This window comes from Podarcis melisellensis (genome assembly GCF_964234715.1).
Source record: "Podarcis melisellensis genome assembly, chromosome: 10".
Classification (NCBI taxonomy): domain Eukaryota; kingdom Metazoa; phylum Chordata; class Lepidosauria; order Squamata; family Lacertidae; genus Podarcis; species Podarcis melisellensis.
Window position 1 is genome coordinate 12,142,646 of NC_138542.1, and position 22,926 is coordinate 12,165,571.

Here is a 22,926-nt window from a genome sequence, read left to right on the forward strand (position 1 = left end):
AGGGCTGATTTCTTTTCCTGTGATAAAAAGCCTTCTGTTTCGACCGCCAAACCTCTCAGCGGAGCATTTGCAACCGTTTGGCAGCATTTTTGAGTGAATTGCCGAAAGTCAGATTTTTAATGAAATTGTGACCCCGGGGCTTAGGGATTTTCTCAAAAAAATCTTTTGATGCCGGTTAAGTTGTCGAGGGCTGATTTCTTTTCTGTGATAAAAAGCCTTCTGTTTCGACCGCCAAACCTCTCAGTGGGGCTTTGCAACTGTTTGGAACCATTTTTGAGTAAATAGTCGAAAGTCAGATTTTGGATGAAATTGTGACCCCGGGGCTTAGGGATTTTTTCAAAAAAATCTTTTTGTGCCGGTTAAGTTGTCGAGGGCTGATTTCTTTTCCTGTGATAAAAAGCCTTCTGTTTCGACCACTAAACCTTTCAGGGGAGCATTTGCAACCGTTTGGCACAATTTTTGAGTAAATTGCCGAAAGTCAGATTTTTGCTGAAATTGTGACCCCGGGCCTTGGGGATTTTTTCAAAAAAATCTTTTTCTGCCGGTTAAGTTGTCGAGGGCTGATTTCTTTTCCTGTGATAAAAAGCCTTCTGTTTCGACCGCCAAACCTCTCAGCGGAGCATTTGCAACCGTTTGGCAGCATTTTTGAGTGAATTGCCGAAAGTCAGATTTTGGATGAAATTGTGACCCCGGGGCTAAGGGATTTTTTCAAAAAAATCTTTTTCTGCCGGTTAAGTTGTCGTGGGCTGATTTGTTTTCCTGTGATAAAAAGCCTTCTGTTTCGACCACTAAACCTTTCAGGGGAGCATTTGCAACCGTTTGGCACCATTTTTGAGTGAATTGCCGAAAGTCAGATTTTGGATGAAATTGTGACCCCGGGGCTTGGGGATTTTTTTCAAAAAAATCTTTTTCTGCCGGTTAAGTTGTCGAGGGCTGATTTGTTTTCCTGTTATAAAAAGCCTTCTGTTTCGACCGCCAAAGCTCTCAGGTGAGCATTTGCAACCGTTTTGCAGCATTTTTGAGTGAATTGCCGAAAGTCAGATTTTGGATGAAATTGTGACCCCGGGGCTTAGGGATTTTTTCAAAAAAATCTTTTTCTGCCGGTTAAGCTGTGGAGGCCTTTTTTCTTTTCCTGTGATAAAAAGCCTGCTGTTTCGACCGCCAAACCTCTCAGCGGAGCATTTGCAACCGTTTGGCAGCATATTTGAATGAATTGCCGAAAGTCAGATTTTTAATGAAATTGTGACCCCGGGGCTTAGGGATTTTTTCAAAAATAACTTTTTCTACCGGTTAAGTTGTCGAGGGCTGATTTCTTTTCCTGTGATAAAAAGCCTTCTGTTTCGACCGCCAAACCTCCCAGGGGAGCATTAGCAACCGTATGGCAGCATTTTTGAGTGAATTGCCGAAAGTCAGATTTTGGATGAAATTGTGACCCCGGGGCTTAGGGATTTTTTCAAAAAAATCTTTTTCTGCCGGTTAAGTTGTTGACGGCTGATTTCTTTTCCTGTGATAAAAAGCCTTCTGTTTCGACCGCCAAACCTCTCAGCGGAGCATTTGCAACCGTTTGGCAGTATTTTTGAGTAAATTGCCGAAAGTCAGATTTTGGATGAAATTGTGACCCCGGGGCTTAGGGATTTCTTCAAAAAAATATTTTTCTGCCGGTTAAGTTGTCGAGGGCTGATTTCTTTTCCTGTGATAAAAAGCCTTCTGTTTCGACCACTAAACCTTTCAGGGGAGCATTTGCAACCGTTTGGCACAATTTTTGAGTAAATTGCCGAAAGTCAGATTTTTGCTGAAATTGTGACCCCGGGGCTTAGGGATTTTTTCAAGAAAATCTTTTTCTGCCGGTTAAGCTGTGGAGGCCTGATTTCTTTTCCTGTGATAAAAAGCCTTCTGTTTCGACCGCCAAACCTCTCAGTGAAGCATTTGCAACCGTTTGGCAGCATTTTGAGTGAATTGCCGAAAGTCAGATTTTGGATGAAATTGTGACTCCGGGGCTTGGGGATTTTTTCAAAAAAATATTTTTCTGCCGGTTAAGTTGTCGAGGTCTGATTTCTTTTCCTGTGATAAAAAGCCTTCTGTTTCGACCGCCAAACCTCCCAGGGGAGCATTAGCAACCGTATGGCAGCATTTTTGAGTGAATTGCCGAAAGTCAGATTTTGGATGAAATTGTGACCCCGGGGCTTAGGGATTTTTTCAAAAAAATCTTTTTCTGCCGGTTATGTTGTTGACGGCTGATTTCTTTTCCTATGATAAAAAGCCTTCTGTTTCGACCGCCAAACCTCTCAGCGGAGCATTTGCAACCGTTTGGCAGTATTTTTGAGTAAATTGCCGAAAGTCAGATTTTGGATGAAATTGTGACCCCGGGGCTTAGGGATTTCTTCAAAAAAATCTATTTCTGCCGGTTAAGTTGTCGACGGCAGATTTCTTTTCCTGTGATAAAAAGCCTTCTGTTTCGAGCGCCAAACCTCTCAGCGGAGCATTTGCAACCGTTTGGCAGCATTTTTGAGTGAATTGCCGAAAGTCAGATTTTGGATGAAATTGTGACCCCGGGGCTTAGGGATTTCTTCAAAAAAATCTATTTCTGCCGGTTAAGTTGTCGAGGGCTGATTTGTTTTCCTGTTATAAAAAGCCTTCTCTTTCGACCGCCAAACCTCTCAGGTGAGCATTTGCAACCGTTTGGCAGCATTTTTGAGTGAATTGCCGAAAGTCAGATTTTGGATGAAATTGTGACCCCTGGGCTTAGGGATTTTTTCAAAAAAATCTTTTTCTGCCGGTTAAGTTGTCGAGGGCTGATTTCTTTTCCTGTGATAAAAAGCCTTCTGTTTCGACCGCCAAACCTCTCAGGGGAGCATTTGCAACCGTTTGGCAGCATTTTTGAGTGATTTGCAGAAAGTCAGATTTTGGATGAAATTGTGACCCCGGGGCTTAGGCATTTTTTCAAAAAAAAATTTTTTCTGCCGGTTAAGTTGTCGACGGCAGATTTCTTTTCCTGTGATAAAAAGCCTTCTGTTTCGACCGCCAAACCTCTCAGCGGAGCATTTGCAACCGTATGGCAGCATTTTTGAGTGAATAGCCGAAAGTCAGATTTTGGAAGAAATTGTGACCCCGGGGCTTAGGGATTTTTTCAAAAAAATCTTTTTCTGCCGATTAAGTTGTAGAGGCCTGATTTCTTTTCCTGTGATAAAAAGCCTTCTGTTTCGACCGCCAAACCTCTCAGCGGAGCATTTGCAACCGTTTGGCAGCATTTTTGAGTGAATTGCCGAAAGTCAGATTTTGGATGAAATTGTGACCCCGGGGCTTGGGGATTTTTTCAAAAAAATCTTTTTCTCCCTGTTAGGTTGTCGAGGGCTGATTTCTTTTCCTGTGATAAAAAGCCTTCTGTTTCGACCGCCAAACCTCTCAGGGGAGCATTTGCAACCGTTTGGCAGCATTTTTGAGTGAATTGCCGAAAGTCAGATATTGGATGAAATTGTGACCCCGGGGCTTAGGGATTTTTTCAAAAAAATCTTTTTCTGCCGGTTAAGTTGTCGAGGGCTGATTTCTTTTCCTGTGATAAAAAGCCTTCCGTTTAGACCACGAAACCTTTCAGGGGAGCATTTGCAACCGTTTGCAGCATGTTTGAGTGAATTGCCGAAAGTCAGATTTTTGATGAAATTGTGACCCCGGGGCTTAGGGATTTTTTCAAAAAAATCTTTTTCTTCCGGTTACGTTGTCGAGGGCTGATTTCTTTTCCTGTGATAAAAAGCCTTCTGTTTCGACCTCCAAACCTCTCAGGGGAGCATTTGCAACCATTTGGCAGCATTTTTGAGTGAATTGCCGAAAGTCAGATATTGGATGAAATTGTGACCCGGGGGCTTAGGGATTTTTTTCAAAAAAATCTATTTCTACCGGTTAAGTTGTCGAGGGCTGATTTCTTTTCCTGTGATAAAAAGCCTTCTGGTTCGACCGCCAAACCTCCCAGGGGAGCATGTGCAACCGTATGGCAGCATTTTTGAGTGAATTGCCGAAAGTCAGATTTTGGATGAAATTGTGACCCCGGGGCTTAGGGATTTTTTCAAAAAAATCTTTTTCTGCCAGTTAAGTTGTCGTGGGCTGATTTCTTTTCCTGTGATAAAAAGCCTTCTCTTTCGACCGCCAAACCTCTCAGGGGAGCATTTGTAACCGTTTGGCAGCATTTTTGAGTGAATTGCCGAAAGTCAGATTTTGGATGAAATTGTGACCCCGGGCCTTAGGGATTTTTTCAAAAAAATCTTTTTCTGCCTGTTAGGTTGTGGAGGGCTGATTTCTTTTCCTCTGATAAAAACCCTTCTGTTTCGACCGCCAAACCTCTCAGGGGAGCATTTGCAATCGTTTGGCAGCATTTTTGAGTGAATTGCCGAAAGTCAGATATTGGATGAAATTTTGACCCCGGGGCTTGGGGATTTTTTCAGAAAAATCTTTTTCTGCCGGTTAAGTTGTCGAGGGCTGATTTCTTTTCCTGTGATAAAAAGCCTTCTGTTTCGACCGCCAAACCTCCCAGGGGAGCATTTGCAACCGTATGGCAGCATTTTTGAGTGAATTGCAGAAAGTCAGATTTTGGATGAAATTGTGACCCCGGGGCTTAGGCATTTTTTCAAAAAAAAAATTTTTCTGCCGGTTAAGTTGTCGACGGCAGATTTCTTTTCCTGTGATAAAAAGCCTTCTGTTTCGACCGCCAAACCTCTCAGCGGAGCATTTGCAACCGTATGGCAGCATTTTTGAGTGAATAGCCGAAAGTCAGATTTTGGAAGAAATTGTGACCCCGGGGCTTAGGGATTTTTTCAAAAAAATCTTTTTCTGCCGATTAAGTTGTAGAGGCCTGATTTCTTTTCCTGTGATAAAAAGCCTTCTGTTTCGACCGCCAAACCTCTCAGCGGAGCATTTGCAACCGTTTGGCAGCATTTTTGAGTGAATTGCCGAAAGTCCGATTTTGGATGAAATTGTGACCCCGGGGCTTGGGGATTTTTTCAAAAAAATCTTTTTCTCCCTGTTAGGTTGTCGAGGGCTGATTTCTTTTCCTGTGATAAAAAGCCTTCTGTTTCGACCGCCAAACCTCTCAGGGGAGCATTTGCAACCGTTTGGCAGCATTTTTGAGTGAATTGCCGAAAGTCAGATATTGGATGAAATTGTGACCCCGGGGCTTAGGGATTTTTTCAAAAAAATCTTTTTCTGCCGGTTAAGTTGTCGAGGGCTGATTTCTTTTCCTGTGATAAAAAGCCTTCCGTTTAGACCACGAAACCTTTCAGGGGAGCATTTGCAACCGTTTGCAGCATGTTTGAGTGAATTGCCGAAAGTCAGATTTTTGATGAAATTGTGACCCCGGGGCTTAGGGATTTTTTCAAAAAAATCTTTTTCTTCCGGTTACGTTGTCGAGGGCTGATTTCTTTTCCTGTGATAAAAAGCCTTCTGTTTCGACCTCCAAACCTCTCAGGGGAGCATTTGCAACCATTTGGCAGCATTTTTGAGTGAATTGCCGAAAGTCAGATATTGGATGAAATTGTGACCCGGGGGCTTAGGGATTTTTTTCAAAAAAATCTATTTCTACCGGTTAAGTTGTCGAGGGCTGATTTCTTTTCCTGTGATAAAAAGCCTTCTGGTTCGACCGCCAAACCTCCCAGGGGAGCATGTGCAACCGTATGGCAGCATTTTTGAGTGAATTGCCGAAAGTCAGATTTTGGATGAAATTGTGACCCCGGGGCTTAGGGATTTTTTCAAAAAAATCTTTTTCTGCCAGTTAAGTTGTCGTGGGCTGATTTCTTTTCCTGTGATAAAAAGCCTTCTCTTTCGACCGCCAAACCTCTCAGGGGAGCATTTGTAACCGTTTGGCAGCATTTTTGAGTGAATTGCCGAAAGTCAGATTTTGGATGAAATTGTGACCCCGGGCCTTAGGGATTTTTTCAAAAAAATCTTTTTCTGCCTGTTAGGTTGTGGAGGGCTGATTTCTTTTCCTCTGATAAAAACCCTTCTGTTTCGACCGCCAAACCTCTCAGGGGAGCATTTGCAATCGTTTGGCAGCATTTTTGAGTGAATTGCCGAAAGTCAGATATTGGATGAAATTTTGACCCCGGGGCTTGGGGATTTTTTCAGAAAAATCTTTTTCTGCCGGTTAAGTTGTCGAGGGCTGATTTCTTTTCCTGTGATAAAAAGCCTTCTGTTTCGACCGCCAAACCTCCCAGGGGAGCATTTGCAACCGTATGGCAGCATTTTTGAGTGAATTGCAGAAAGTCAGATTTTGGATGAAATTGTGACCCCGGGGCTTAGGCATTTTTTCAAAAAAAAAATTTTTCTGCCGGTTAAGTTGTCGACGGCAGATTTCTTTTCCTGTGATAAAAAGCCTTCTGTTTCGACCGCCAAACCTCTCAGCGGAGCATTTGCAACCGTATGGCAGCATTTTTGAGTGAATAGCCGAAAGTCAGATTTTGGAAGAAATTGTGACCCCGGGGCTTAGGGATTTTTTCAAAAAAATCTTTTTCTGCCGATTAAGTTGTAGAGGCCTGATTTCTTTTCCTGTGATAAAAAGCCTTCTGTTTCGACCGCCAAACCTCTCAGCGGAGCATTTGCAACCGTTTGGCAGCATTTTTGAGTGAATTGCCGAAAGTCCGATTTTGGATGAAATTGTGACCCCGGGGCTTGGGGATTTTTTCAAAAAAATCTTTTTCTCCCTGTTAGGTTGTCGAGGGCTGATTTCTTTTCCTGTGATAAAAAGCCTTCTGTTTCGACCGCCAAACCTCTCAGGGGAGCATTTGCAACCGTTTGGCAGCATTTTTGAGTGAATTGCCGAAAGTCAGATATTGGATGAAATTGTGACCCCGGGGCTTAGGGATTTTTTCAAAAAAATCTTTTTCTGCCGGTTAAGTTGTCGAGGGCTGATTTCTTTTCCTGTGATAAAAAGCCTTCCGTTTAGACCACGAAACCTTTCAGGGGAGCATTTGCAACCGTTTGCAGCATGTTTGAGTGAATTGCCGAAAGTCAGATTTTTGATGAGATTGTGACCCCGGGGCTTAGGGATTTTTTCAAAAAAATCTTTTTCTTCCGGTTACGTTGTCGAGGGCTGATTTCTTTTCCTGTGATAAAAAGCCTTCTGTTTCGACCTCCAAACCTCTCAGGGGAGCATTTGCAACCATTTGGCAGCATTTTTGAGTGAATTGCCGAAAGTCAGATATTGGATGAAATTGTGACCCGGGGGCTTAGGGATTTTTTTCAAAAAAATCTATTTCTACCGGTTAAGTTGTCGAGGGCTGATTTCTTTTCCTGTGATAAAAAGCCTTCTGGTTCGACCGCCAAACCTCCCAGGGGAGCATGTGCAACCGTATGGCAGCATTTTTGAGTGAATTGCCGAAAGTCAGATTTTGGATGAAATTGTGACCCCGGGGCTTAGGGATTTTTTCAAAAAAATCTTTTTCTGCCAGTTAAGTTGTCGTGGGCTGATTTCTTTTCCTGTGATAAAAAGCCTTCTCTTTCGACCGCCAAACCTCTCAGGGGAGCATTTGTAACCGTTTGGCAGCATTTTTGAGTGAATTGCCGAAAGTCAGATTTTGGATGAAATTGTGACCCCGGGCCTTAGGGATTTTTTCAAAAAAATCTTTTTCTGCCTGTTAGGTTGTGGAGGGCTGATTTCTTTTCCTCTGATAAAAACCCTTCTGTTTCGACCGCCAAACCTCTCAGGGGAGCATTTGCAATCGTTTGGCAGCATTTTTGAGTGAATTGCCGAAAGTCAGATATTGGATGAAATTTTGACCCCGGGGCTTGGGGATTTTTTCAGAAAAATCTTTTTCTGCCGGTTAAGTTGTCGAGGGCTGATTTCTTTTCCTGTGATAAAAAGCCTTCTGTTTCGACCGCCAAACCTCCCAGGGGAGCATTTGCAACCGTATGGCAGCATTTTTGAGTGAATTGCCGAAAGTCAGATTTTGGATGAAATTGTGACCCCGGGGCTTAGGGATTTTTTCAAAAAAATCTTTTTCTGCCAGTTAAGTTGTCGACGGCTGATTTCTTTTCCTGTGATAAAAAGCCTTCTGTTTCGACCGCCAAACCTCTCAGCGGAGCATTTGCAACCGTTCGGCAGCATTTTTGAGTAAATTGCCGAAAGTCAGATTTTGGATGAAATTGTGACCCCGGGGCTTAGGGGGTTTTTAAAAAAATCTTTTTCTGCCGGTTAAGCTGTGGAGGCCTTTTTTCTTTTCTTGTGATAAAAAGCCTTCTCTTTCGACCGCCAAACCTCTCAGGGGAGCATTTGTAACCGTTTGGCAGCATTTTTGAGTGAATTGCCGAAAGTCAGATTTTGGATGAAATTGTGACCCCGGGGCTTAGGGATTTTTTCAAAAAAATCTTTTTCTGCCTGTTAGGTTGTGGAGGGCTGATTTCTTTTCCTGTGATAAAAAGCCTTCTGTTTCAACCGCCAAACCTCTCAGGGGAGCATTTGCAACCGTTTGGCAGCATTTTTGAGATGAATTGCCGAAAGTCAGATATTGGATGAAATTGTGACCCCGGGGTTTGGGATTTTTTCAAAAAAATCTTTTTCTTCCGGTTAAGCTGTGGAGGCCTTTTTTCTTTTCCTGTGATAAAAAGCCTTCTCTTTCGATCGCCAAACCTCTCAGGGGAGCATTTGTAACCGTTTGGCAGCATTTTTGAGTGAATTGCCGAAAGTCAGATTTTGGATGAAATTGTGACCCCGGGGCTTAGGGATTTTTTCAAAAAAATCTTTTTCTGCCTGTTAGGTTGTGGAGGGCTGATTTCTTTTCCTGTGATAAAAAGCCTTCTGTTTCGACCGCCAAACCTCTCAGGGGAGCATTTGCAACCGTTTGGCAGCATTTTTGAGATGAATTGCCGAAAGTCAGATATTGGATGAAATTGTGACCCCGGGGTTTGGGATTTTTTCAAAAAAATCTTTTTCTTCCGGTTAAGTTGTCGAGGGCTGATTTCTTTTCCTGTGATAAAAAGCCTTCTGTTTCGTCCGCCACACCTCTCAGCGAAGCATTTGCAACCGTTTGGCAGCATTTTGAGTGAATTGCCAAAAGTCAGATTTTGGATGAAATCGTGACCCCGGGGCTTGGGGGTTTTTTCAAAAAAATCTTTTTCTGCCGGTTAAGTTGTCGAGGGCTGATTTCTTTTCCTGTGATAAAAAGCCTTCTGTTTCGACCGCCAAACCTCTCAGCGGAGCATTTGCAACCGTTTGGCAGCATTTTTGAGTGAATTGCCGAAAGTCAGATTTTGGATGAAATTGTGACCCCGGGGCTTAGGGATTTTTTCAAAAAAATCTTTTTCTTCCGGTTAAGCTGTGGAGGCCTGATTTCTTTTCCTGTGATAAAAAGCCTTCTGTTTCGACCGCCAAACCTCTCAGCAAAGCATTTGTAACCGTTTGGCAGCATTTTGAGTGAATTGCCGAAAGTCAGATTTTGGATGAAATTGTGACCCCGGGGCTTGGGGATTTTTTCAAAAAAAAACCTTTTTCTGCCGGTTAAGTTGTCGAGGGCTGATTTCTTTTCCTGTGATAAAAAGCCTTCTGTTTCGACCGCCAAACCTCTCAGCGGAGCATTTGCAACCGTTTGGCAGCATATTTGAGTGAATTGCCGAAAGTCAGATTTTGGATGAAATTGTGACCCCGGGGCTTAGGGATTTTTTCAAAAAAATCTTTTTCTGCCTGTTAGGTTGTGGAGGGCTGATTTCTTTTCCTGTGATAAAAAGCCTTCTGTTTCGACCGCCAAACCTCTCAGGGGAGCATTTGCAACCGTTTGGCAGCATTTTTGAGTGAATTGCCGAAAGTCAGATATTGGATGAAATTGTGACCCCGGGGCTTAGGGATTTTTTCAAAAAAAACTTTTTCTTCCGGTTAAGTTGTCGAGGGCTGATTTCTTTTCCTGTGATAAAAAACCTTCTGTTTCGACCGCCAAACCTCCCAGGGGAGCATTTGCAACCGTATGGCAGCATTTTTGAGTGAATTGCCGAAAGTCAGATTTTTGATGAAATTGTGACCCTGGGGCTTAGGGATTTTTTCAAAAAAATCTTTTTCTGCCGGTTTAGTTGTCGACAGCTGATTTCTTTTCCTGTGATAAAAAGCCTTCTGTTTCGACCGCCAAACCTCTCAGCGGAGCATTTGCAACCGTATGGCAGCATTTTTGAGTGAATAGCCGAAAGTCAGATTTTGGATGAAATTGTGACCCCGGGGCTTAGGGATTTTTTCAAAAAAATCTTTTTCTGCCGATTAAGTTGTAGAGGCCTGATTTCTTTTCCTGTGATAAAAAGCCTTCTGTTTCGACCGCCAAACCTCTCAGCGGAGCATTTGCAACCGTTTGGCAGCATTTTTGAGTGAATTGCCGAAAGTCAGATTTTGGATGAAATTGTGACCCCGGGGCTTGGGGATTTTTTCAAAAAAATCTTTTTCTGCCGGTTAAGTTGTCGAGGGCTGATTTGTTTTCCTGTTATAAAAAGCCTTCTCTTTCGACCGCCAAACCTCTCAGGTGAGCATTTGCAACCGTTTGGCAGCATTTTTGAGTGAATTGCCGAAAGTCAGATTTTGGATGAAATTGTGACCCCTGGGCTTAGGGATTTTTTCAAAAAAATCTTTTTCTGCCGGTTAAGTTGTCGAGGGCTGATTTCTTTTCCTGTGATAAAAAACCTTCTGTTTCGACCGCCAAACCTCTCAGGGGAGCATTTGCAACCGTTTGGCAGCATTTTTGAGTGATTTGCAGAAAGTCAGATTTTGGATGAAATTGTGACCCCGGGGCTTAGGCATTTTTTCAAAAAAAATCTTTTTCTGCCGGTTAAGTTGTCGACGGCAGATTTCTTTTCCTGTGATAAAAAGCCTTCTGTTTCGCCCGCCAAACCTCTCAGCGGAGCATTTGCAACCGTATGGCAGCATTTTTGAGTGAATAGCCGAAAGTCAGATTTTGGATGAAATTGTGACCCCGGGGCTTAGGGATTTTTTCAAAAAAATCTTTTTCTGCCGATTAAGTTGTAGAGGCCTGATTTCTTTTCCTGTGATAAAAAGCCTTCTGTTTCGACCGCCAAACCTCTCAGGGGAGCATTTGCAACCGTTTGGCAGCATTTTTGAGTGAATTGCCGAAAGTCAGATATTGGATGAAATTGTGACCCCGGGGCTTAGGGATTTTTTCAAAAAAATCTTTTTCTGCCGGTTAAGTTGTCGAGGGCTGATTTCTTTTCCTGTGATAAAAAGCCTTCAGTTTCGACCACTAAACCTTTCAGGGGAGCATTTGCAACCATTTGGCACAATGTTTGAATAAATTGCCGAAAGTCAGATTTTTGCTGAAATTGTGGCCCCGGGGCTTAGGGATTTTTTCAAGAAAATCTTTTTCTTCCGGTTAAGTTGTCGAGGACTGATTTCTTTTCCTGTGATAAAAAGCCTTCTCTTTCGACCGCCAAACCTCTCAGGGGAGCATTTGTAACCGTTTGGCAGCATTTTTGAGTGAATTGCCGAAAGTCAGATTTTGGATGAAATTGTGACCCCGGGCCTTAGGGATTTTTTCAAAAAAATCTTTTTCTGCCTGTTAGGTTGTGGAGGGCTGATTTCTTTTCCTCTGATAAAAACCCTTCTGTTTCGACCGCCAAACCTCTCAGGGGAGCATTTGCAATCGTTTGGCAGCATTTTTGAGTGAATTGCCGAAAGTCAGATATTGGATGAAATTGTGACCCCGGGGCTTAGGGGTTTTTTAAAAAAATCTTTTTCTGCCGGTTAAGCTGTGGAGGCCTTTTTTCTTTTCCTGTGATAAAAAGCCTTCTCTTTCGACCGCCAAACCTCTCAGGGGAGCATTTGTAACCGTTTGGCAGCATTTTTGAGTGAATTGCCGAAAGTCAGATTTTGGATGAAATTGTGACCCCGGGGCTTAGGGATTTTTTCAAAAAAATCTTTTTCTGCCTGTTAGGTTGTGGAGGGCTGATTTCTTTTCCTGTGATAAAAAGCCTTCTGTTTCGACCGCCAAACCTCTCAGGGGAGCATTTGCAACCGTTTGGCAGCATTTTTGAGATGAATTGCCGAAAGTCAGATATTGGATGAAATTGTGACCCCGGGGTTTGGGATTTTTTCAAAAAAATCTTTTTCTTCCGGTTAAGCTGTGGAGGCCTTTTTTCTTTTCCTGTGATAAAAAGCCTTCTCTTTCGATCGCCAAACCTCTCAGGGGAGCATTTGTAACCGTTTGGCAGCATTTTTGAGTGAATTGCCGAAAGTCAGATTTTGGATGAAATTGTGACCCCGGGGCTTAGGGATTTTTTCAAAAAAATCTTTTTCTGCCTGTTAGGTTGTGGAGGGCTGATTTCTTTTCCTGTGATAAAAAGCCTTCTGTTTCGACCGCCAAACCTCTCAGGGGAGCATTTGCAACCGTTTGGCAGCATTTTTGAGATGAATTGCCGAAAGTCAGATATTGGATGAAATTGTGACCCCGGGGTTTGGGATTTTTTCAAAAAAATCTTTTTCTTCCGGTTAAGTTGTCGAGGGCTGATTTCTTTTCCTGTGATAAAAAGCCTTCTGTTTCGTCCGCCACACCTCTCAGCGAAGCATTTGCAACCGTTTGGCAGCATTTTGAGTGAATTGCCAAAAGTCAGATTTTGGATGAAATTGTGACCCCGGGGCTTGGGGGTTTTTTCAAAAAAATCTTTTTCTGCCGGTTAAGTTGTCGAGGGCTGATTTCTTTTCCTGTGATAAAAAGCCTTCTGTTTCGACCGCCAAACCTCTCAGCGGAGCATTTGCAACCGTTTGGCAGCATTTTTGAGTGAATTGCCGAAAGTCAGATTTTGGATGAAATTGTGACCCCGGGGCTTAGGGATTTTTTCAAAAAAATCTTTTTCTTCCGGTTAAGCTGTGGAGGCCTGATTTCTTTTCCTGTGATAAAAAGCCTTCTGTTTCGACCGCCAAACCTCTCAGCAAAGCATTTGTAACCGTTTGGCAGCATTTTGAGTGAATTGCCGAAAGTCAGATTTTGGATGAAATTGTGACCCCGGGGCTTGGGGATTTTTTCAAAAAAATCTTTTTCTGCCGGTTACGTTGTCGAGGGCTGATTTCTTTTCCTGTGATAAAAAGCCTTCTGTTTCGACCGCCAAACCTCTCAGCGGAGCATTTGCAACCGTTTGGCAGCATATTTGAGTGAATTGCCGAAAGTCAGATTTTGGATGAAATTGTGACCCCGGGGCTTAGGGATTTTTTCAAAAAAATCTTTTTCTGCCTGTTAGGTTGTGGAGGGCTGATTTCTTTTCCTGTGATAAAAAGCCTTCTGTATCGACCGCCAAACCTCTCAGGGGAGCATTTGCAACCGTTTGGCAGCATTTTTGAGTGAATTGCCGAAAGTCAGATATTGGATGAAATTGTGACCCCGGGGCTTAGGGATTTTTTCAAAAAAAACTTTTTCTTCCGGTTAAGTTGTCGAGGGCTGATTTCTTTTCCTGTGATAAAAAACCTTCTGTTTCGACCGCCAAACCTCCCAGGGGAGCATTTGCAACCGTATGGCAGCATTTTTGAGTGAATTGCCGAAAGTCAGATTTTTGATGAAATTGTGACCCTGGGGCTTAGGGATTTTTTCAAAAAAATCTTTTTCTGCCGGTTTAGTTGTCGACAGCTGATTTCTTTTCCTGTGATAAAAAGCCTTCTGTTTCGACCGCCAAACCTCTCAGCGGAGCATTTGCAACCGTTCGGCAGCATTTTTGAGTGAATGGCCGAAAGTCAGATTTTGGATGAAATTGTGACCCCGGGGCTTAGGGATTTTTTCAAAAAAATCTTTTTCTTCCGGTTAAGCTGTGGAGGCCTGATTTCTTTTCCTGTGATAAAAAGCCTTCTGTTTCGACCGCCAAACCTCTCAGCAAAGCATTTGTAACCGTTTGGCAGCATTTTGAGTGAATTGCCGAAAGTCAGATTTTGGATGAAATTGTGACCCCGGGGCTTGGGGATTTTTTCAAAAAAATCTTTTTCTGCCGGTTACGTTGTCGAGGGCTGATTTCTTTTCCTGTGATAAAAAGCCTTCTGTTTCGACCGCCAAACCTCTCAGCGGAGCATTTGCAACCGTTTGGCAGCATATTTGAGTGAATTGCCGAAAGTCAGATTTTGGATGAAATTGTGACCCCGGGGCTTAGGGATTTTTTCAAAAAAATCTTTTTCTGCCTGTTAGGTTGTGGAGGGCTGATTTCTTTTCCTGTGATAAAAAGCCTTCTGTATCGACCGCCAAACCTCTCAGGGGAGCATTTGCAACCGTTTGGCAGCATTTTTGAGTGAATTGCCGAAAGTCAGATATTGGATGAAATTGTGACCCCGGGGCTTAGGGATTTTTTCAAAAAAAACTTTTTCTTCCGGTTAAGTTGTCGAGGGCTGATTTCTTTTCCTGTGATAAAAAACCTTCTGTTTCGACCGCCAAACCTCCCAGGGGAGCATTTGCAACCGTATGGCAGCATTTTTGAGTGAATTGCCGAAAGTCAGATTTTTGATGAAATTGTGACCCTGGGGCTTAGGGATTTTTTCAAAAAAATCTTTTTCTGCCGGTTTAGTTGTCGACAGCTGATTTCTTTTCCTGTGATAAAAAGCCTTCTGTTTCGACCGCCAAACCTCTCAGCGGAGCATTTGCAACCGTTCGGCAGCATTTTTGAGTGAATTGCCGAAAGTCAGATTTTGGATGAAATTGTGACCCCGGGGCTTAGGGATTTTTTCAAAAAAATCTTTTTCTGCCGATTAAGTTGTAGAGGCCTGATTCCTTTTCCTGTGATAAAAAGCCTTCTGTTTCGACCACTAAACCTTTCAGGGGAGCATTTGCAACCGTTTGGCACAATTTTTGAGTAAATTGCCGAAAGTCAGATTTTTGCTGAAATTGTGACCCCGGGGCTTAGGGATTTTTTCAAGAAAATCTTTTTCTGCCGGTTAAGCTGTGGAGGCCTTTTTTCTTTTCCTGTGATAAAAAGCCTTCTGTTTTGACCGCCAAACCTCTCAGCGAAGCATTTGCAACCGTTTGGCAGCATTTTGAGTGAATTGCCGAAAGTCAGATTTTGGATGAAATTGTGACCCCGGGGCTTGGGGATTTTTTCAAAAAAATCTTTTTCTGCCGGTTAAGTTGTTGAGGGCTGATTTCTTTTCCTGTGATAAAAAGCCTTGTGTTTCGACCAGATTTTGGATGAAATTGTGACCCCGGGGCTTAGGGATTTTTTCAAAAATATCTAAGTTGTCGAGGGCTGATTTCTTTTCCTGTGATAAAAAGCCTTCTGTTTCGACCAGCAAACCTCTCAGGGGAGCATTTGCAACTGTTTGGCAGCATTTTTGAGTGAATTGCCGAAAGTCAGATTTTGGATGAAATTGTGACCCCGGGGCTTAGGGATTTTTTCAACAAAATCTTTTTCTGCCGGTTAAGTTGTCGAGGGCTGATTTCTTTTCCTGTGATAAAAAGCCTTCTGTTTCGACCACCAAACCTCTCAGCGGAGCTTTTGCAACCGTTTGGCAGCATTTTTGAGTGAATTGCCGAAAGTCAGATTTTGGATGAAATTGTGACCCCGGGGCTTAGGGATTTTTTCAAAAAAATCTTTTTCTTCCGGTTAAGTTGTCGAGGGCTGATTTCTTTTCCTGTGATAAAAAGCCTTCTCTTTCGACCGCCAAACCTCTCAGGGGAGCATTTGTAACCGTTTGGCAGCATTTTTGAGTGAATTGCCGAAAGTCAGATATTGGATGAAATTGTGACCCCGGGGCTTAGGGATTTTTTCAAAAAAATCTTTTTCTTCCGGTTAAGTTGTCGAGGGCTGATTTCTTTTCCTGTGATAAAAAGCCTTCTGTTTCGACCGCCAAACCTCCCAGGGGAGCATTTGCAACCGTTTGGCAGCATTTTTGAGTAAATTGCCGAAAGTCATATTTTGGATGAAATTGTGACCCCGGGGCTTAGGGATTTTTTCAAAAAAATCTTTTTCTGCCGGTTAAGCTGTGGAGGCCTGATTTCTTCTCCTGTGATGAAAAGCCTTCTGTTTCGACCGCCAAACCTCTCAGCGGAGCTTTTGCAACCGTTTGGTACCATTTTTGAGTGAATTGCCGAAAGTCAGATATTGGATGAAACTGTGACCCCAGGGCTTAGGGATTTTTTCAAAGAAATCTTTTTCTTCCGGTTAAGTTGTCGAGGGCTGATTTCTTTTCCTGTGATAAAAAGCCTTCTGTTTCGACCGCCAAACCTCCCAGGGGAGCATTTGCAACCGTTTGGGAGGCATTTTTGAGTGAATTGCCGAAAGTAAGATATTCCGATGAAATTGTGACCCCGGGGCTTAGGGATTTTTTCAAAAAAATCTTTTTTTGCCGGTTAAGTTGTTGAGGGCTGATTTGTTTTCCCGTGATAAAAAGCCTTCTGTTTCGACCGCCAAACCTCTCAGGGGAGCTTTTGCAACTTTGTGGCACCATTTTTGAGTGAATTGCCGAAAGTCAAATATTGGATGAAATTGTGACCCCGGGGCTTAGGGATTTTTTCAAAGAAATCTTTTTCTTCCAGTTAAGTTGTCGAGGGCTGATTTCTTTTCCAGTGATAAAAAGCCTGCTGTTTCGACCGCCAAACCTCTCAGGGTAGCATTTGTAACCGTTTGGCAGCATTTTTGAGTGAATTGCCGAAAGTCAGATTTTGGATGAAATTGTGACCCCGGGGCTTAGGGATTTTTTCAAAAAATCTTTTGATGCCGGTTAAGTTGTCGAGGACTGATTTCTTTTCTGTGATAAAAAGCCTTCTGTTTCGACCGCCAAACCTCTCAGTGGGGCTTTGCAACTGTTGGGAACCATTTTTGAGTAAATTGCCGAAAGTCAGATTTTTGCTGAAATTGTGACCCCGGGGCTTAGGGATTTTTTCAAGAAAATCTTTTTCTGCCGGTTAAGCTGTGGAGGCCTGATTTCTTTTCCTGTGATGAAAAGCCTTCTGTTTCGACCGCCAAACCTCTCAGAGGAGCATTTGCAACCGTTTGGCAGCATTTTTGAGTGAATTGCCGAAAGTCAGATATTGGATGAAATTGTGACCCCGGGGCTTAGGGATTTTTTCAAAAAAATCTTTTTCTTCCGGTTAAGTTGTCGAGGGCTGATTTCTTTTCCTGTGATAAAAAGCCTTCTGTTTCGACCGCCAAACCTCCCAGGGGAGCATTTGCAACCGTACGGCAGCATTTTTGAGTGAATTGCCGAATGTCAGATTTTTGATGAAATTGTGACCCCGGGGCTTAGGGATTTTTTTAAAAAAATCTTTTTCTGCCTGTTAGGTTGTCGACGGCAGATTTCTTTTCCTGTGATAAAAAGCCTTCTGTTTCGACCGCCAAACCTCTCAGCGGAGCATTTGCAACCGTTTGGCAGCATTTTTGAGTAAATTGCCCAAAGTCAGATTTTTGATGAAATTGTGACCCCGGGGCTTAGGGATTTTTTCAAAAAAATCTTTTTCTGCCGGTTAAGCTGTGGAGGCCTTTTTTCTTTTCCTGTGATAAAAAGCCTTCTCTTTCGACCGCCAAACCTCTCAGGGGAGCATTTGTAACCGTTTGGCAGCATTTTTGAGTGAATTGCCGAAAGTCAGATTTTGGATGAAATTGTGACCCCGGGGCTTAGGGATTTTTTCAAAAAAATCTTTTTCTGCCTGTTAGGTTGTGGAGGGCTGATTTCTTTTCCTGTGATAAAAAGCCTTCTGTTTCGAGCGCCAAACCTCTCAGGGGAGCATTTGCAACCGTTTGGCAGCATTTTTGAGATGAATTGCCGAAAGTCAGATATTGGATGAAATTGTGACCCCGGGGTTTGGGATTTTTTCAAAAAAATCTTTTTCTTCCGGTTAAGTTGTCGAGGGCTGATTTCTTTTCCTGTGATAAAAAGCCTTCTGTTTCGTCCGCCACACCTCTCAGCGAAGCATTTGCAACCGTTTGGCAGCATTTTGAGTGAATTGCCGAAAGTCAGATTTTGGATGAAATTGTGACCCCGGGGCTTGGGGTTTTTTTCAAAAAAATCTTTTTCTGCCGGTTAAGTTGTCGAGTGCTGATTTCTTTTCCTGTGATAAAAAGCCTTCTGTTTCGACCGCCAAACCTCTCAGCGGAGCATTTGCAACCGTTTGGCAGCATTTTTGAGTGAATTGCCGAAAGTCAGATTTTGGATGAAATTGTGACCCCGGGGCTGAGGGATTTTTTCAAAAAAATCTTTTTCTTCCGGTTAAGCTGTGGAGGCCTGATTTCTTTTCCTGTGATAAAAAGCCTTCTGTTTCGACCGCCAAACCTCTCAGCAAAGCATTTGTAACCGTTTGGCAGCATTTTGAGTGAATTGCCGAAAGTCAGATTTTGGATGAAATTGTGACCCCGGGGCTTGGGGATTTTTTCAAAAAAATCTTTTTCTGCCGGTTAAGTTGTCGAGGGCTGATTTCTTTTCCTGTGATAAAAAGCCTTCTGTTTCGACCGCCAAACCTCTCAGCGGAGCATTTGCAACCGTTTGGCAGCATATTTGAGTGAATTGCCGAAAGTCAGATTTTGGATGAAATTGTGACCCCGGGGCTTAGGGATTTTTTCAAAGAAATCTTTTTCTTCCGGTTAAGTTGTCGAGGGCTGATTTCTTTTCCTGTGATAAAAAACCTTCTGTTTCGACCGCCAAACCTCCCAGGGGAGCATTTGCAACCGTATGGCAGCATTTTTGAGTGAATTGCCGAAAGTCAGATTTTTGATGAAATTGTGACCCTGGGGCTTAGGGATTTTTTCAAAAAAATCTTTTTCTGCCGGTTTAGTTGTCGACAGCTGATTTCTTTTCCTGTGATAAAAAGCCTTCTGTTTCGACCGCCAAACCTCTCAGCGGAGCATTTGCAACCGTTCGGCAGAATTTTTGAGTAAATTGCCGAAAGTCAGATTTTGGATGAAATTGTGACCCCGGGGCTTAGGGATTTTTTCAAAAAAATCTTTTTCTGCCGGTTAAGTTGTCGAGGGCTGATTTCTTTTCCTGTGATAAAAAACCTTCTGTTTCGACCGCCAAACCTCCCAGGGGAGCATTTGCAACCGTATGGCAGCATTTTTGAGTGAATTGCCGAAAGTCAGATTTTTGATGAAATTGTGACCCTGGGGCTTAGGGATTTTTTCAAAAAAATCTTTTTCTGCCGGTTTAGTTGTCGACAGCTGATTTCTTTTCCTGTGATAAAAAGCCTTCTGTTTCGACCGCCAAACCTCTCAGCGAAGCATTTGCAACCGTTTGGCAGCATTTTGAGTGAATTGCCGAAAGTCAGATTTTGGATGAAATTGTGACCCCGGGGCTTGGGGATTTTTTCAAAAAAATCTTTTTCTGCCGGTTAAGTTGTTGAGGGCTGATTTCTTTTCCTGTGATAAAAAGCCTTCTGTTTCGACCAGATTTTGGATGAAATTGTGACCCCGGGGCTTAGGGATTTTTTCAAAAAAATCTAAGTTGTCGAGGGCTGATTTCTTTTCCTGTGATAAAAAGCCTTCTGTTTCGACCAGCAAACCTCTCAGGGGAGCATTTGCAACTGTTTGGCAGCATTTTTGAGTGAATTGCCGAAAGTCAGATTTTGGATGAAATTGTGACCCCGGGGCTTAGGGATTTTTTCAACAAAATCTTTTTCTGCCGGTTAAGTTGTCGAGGGCTGATTTCTTTTCCTGTGATAAAAAGCCTTCTGTTTCGACCACCAAACCTCTCAGCGGAGCATTTGCAACCGTTTGGCAGCATTTTTGAGTGAATTGCCGAAAGTCAGATTTTGGATGAAATTGTGACCCTGGGGCTTAGGGATTTTTTCAAAAAAATCTTTTTCTTCCGGTTAAGTTGTCGAGGGCTGATTTCTTTTCCTGTGATAAAAAGCCTTCTCTTTCGACCGCCAAACCTCTCAGGGGAGCATTTGTAACCGTTTGGCAGCATTTTTGAGTGAATTGCCGAAAGTCAGATATTGGATGAAATTGTGACCCCGGGGCTTAGGGATTTTTTCAAAAAAATCTTTTTCTTCCGGTTAAGTTGTCGAGGGCTGATTTCTTTTCCTGTGATAAAAAGCCTTCTGTTTCGACCGCCAAACCTCCCAGGGGAGCATTTGCTACCGTTTGGGAGGCATTTTTGAGTGAATTGCCGAAAGTAAGATATTCCGATGAAATTGTGACCCTGGGGCTTAGGGATTTTTTCAAAAAAATCTTTTTCTGCCGGTTTAGTTGTCGACAGCTGATTTCTTTTCCTGTGATAAAAAGCCTTCTGTTTCGACCGCCAAACCTCTCAGCGAAGCATTTGCAACCGTTTGGCAGCATTTTGAGTGAATTGCCGAAAGTCAGATTTTGGATGAAATTGTGACCCCGGGGCTTGGGGATTTTTTCAAAAAAATCTTTTTCTGCCGGTTAAGTTGTTGAGGGCTGATTTCTTTTCCTGTGATAAAAAGCCTTCTGTTTCGACCAGATTTTGGATGAAATGGTGACCCCGGGGCTTAGGGATTTTTTCAAAAAAATCTAAGTTGTCGAGGGCTGATTTCTTTTCCTGTGATAAAAAGCCTTCTGTTTCGACCAGCAAACCTCTCAGGGGAGCATTTGCAACTGTTTGGCAGCATTTTTGAGTGAATTGCCGAAAGTCAGATTTTGGATGAAATTGTGACCCCGGGGCTTAGGGATTTTTTCAACAAAATCTTTTTCTGCCGGTTAAGTTGTCGAGGGCTGATTTCTTTTCCTGTGATAAAAAGCCTTCTGTTTCGACCACCAAACCTCTCAGCGGAGCATTTGCAACCGTTTGGCAGCATTTTTGAGTGAATTGCCGAAAGTCAGATTTTGGATGAAATTGTGACCCTGGGGCTTAGGGATTTTTTCAAAAAAATCTTTTTCTTCCGGTTAAGTTGTCGAGGGCTGATTTCTTTTCCTGTGATAAAAAGCCTTCTCTTTCGACCGCCAAACCTCTCAGGGGAGCATTTGTAACCGTTTGGCAGCATTTTTGAGTGAATTGCCGAAAGTCAGATATTGGATGAAATTGTGACCCCGGGGCTTAGGGATTTTTTCAAAAAAATCTTTTTCTTCCGGTTAAGTTGTCGAGGGCTGATTTCTTTTCCTGTGATAAAAAGCCTTCTGTTTCGACCGCCAAACCTCCCAGGGGAGCATTTGCTACCGTTTGGGAGGCATTTTTGAGTGAATTGCCGAAAGTCAGATTTTGGATGAAATTGTGACCCTGGGGCTTAGGGATTTTTTCAAAAAAATCTTTTTCTGCCGGTTAAGTTGTCGAGGGCTGATTTCTTTTCCTGTGATAAAAAACCTTCTGTTTCGACCGCCAAACCTCCCAGGGGAGCATTTGCAACCGTATGGCAGCATTTTTGAGTGAATTGCCGAAAGTCAGATTTTTGATGAAATTGTGACCCTGGGGCTTAGGGATTTTTTCAAAAAAATCTTTTTCTGCCGGTTTAGTTGTCGACAGCTGATTTCTTTTCCTGTGATAAAAAGCCTTCTGTTTCGACCGCCAAACCTCTCAGCGAAGCATTTGCAACCGTTTGGCAGCATTTTGAGTGAATTGCCGAAAGTCAGATTTTGGATGAAATTGTGACCCCGGGGCTTGGGGATTTTTTCAAAAAAATCTTTTTCTGCCGGTTAAGTTGTTGAGGGCTGATTTCTTTTCCTGTGATAAAAAGCCTTCTGTTTCGACCAGATTTTGGATGAAATTGTGACCCCGGGGCTTAGGGATTTTTTCAAAAAAATCTAAGTTGTCGAGGGCTGATTTCTTTTCCTGTGATAAAAAGCCTTCTGTTTCGACCAGCAAACCTCTCAGGGGAGCATTTGCAACTGTTTGGCAGCATTTTTGAGTGAATTGCCGAAAGTCAGATTTTGGATGAAATTGTGACCCCGGGGCTTAGGGATTTTTTCAACAAAATCTTTTTCTGCCGGTTAAGTTGTCGAGGGCTGATTTCTTTTCCTGTGATAAAAAGCCTTCTGTTTCGACCACCAAACCTCTCAGCGGAGCATTTGCAACCGTTTGGCAGCATTTTTGAGTGAATTGCCGAAAGTCAGATTTTGGATGAAATTGTGACCCTGGGGCTTAGGGATTTTTTCAAAAAAATCTTTTTCTTCCGGTTAAGTTGTCGAGGGCTGATTTCTTTTCCTGTGATAAAAAGCCTTCTCTTTCGACCGCCAAACCTCTCAGGGGAGCATTTGTAACCGTTTGGCAGCATTTTTGAGTGAATTGCCGAAAGTCAGATATTGGATGAAATTGTGACCCCGGGGCTTAGGGATTTTTTCAAAAAAATCTTTTTCTTCCGGTTAAGTTGTCGAGGGCTGATTTCTTTTCCTGTGATAAAAAGCCTTCTGTTTCGACCGCCAAACCTCCCAGGGGAGCATTTGCTACCGTTTGGGAGGCATTTTTGAGTGAATTGCCGAAAGTAAGATATTCCGATGAAATTGTGACCCCGGGGCTTAGGGATTTTTTCAAAAAAATCTTTTTTTGCCGGTTAAGTTGTTGAGGGCTGATTTGTTTTCCCGTGATAAAAAGCCTTCTGTTTCGACCGCCAAACCTCTCAGGGGAGCTTTTGCAACTTTGTGGCACCATTTTTGAGTGAATTGCCGAAAGTCAAATATTGGATGAAATTGTGACCCCGGGGCTTAGGGATTTTTTCAAAGAAATCTTTTTCTTCCAGTTAAGTTGTCGAGGGCTGATTTCTTTTCCAGTGATAAAAAGCCTGCTGTTTCGACCGCCAAACCTCTCAGGGTAGCATTTGTAACCGTTTGGCAGCATTTTTGAGTGAATTGCCGAAAGTCAGATTTTGGATGAAATTGTGACCCCGGGGCTTAGGGATTTTTTCAAGAAAATCTTTTTCTGCCGGTTAAGCTGTGGAGGCCTGATTTCTTTTCCTGTGATGAAAAGCCTTCTGTTTCGACCGCCAAACCTCTCAGGGGAGCATTTGCAACCGTTTGGCAGCATTTTTGAGTGAATTGCCGAAAGTCAGATATTGGATGAAATTGTGACCCCGGGGCTTAGGGATTTTTTCAAAGAAATCTTTTTCTTCCGGTTAA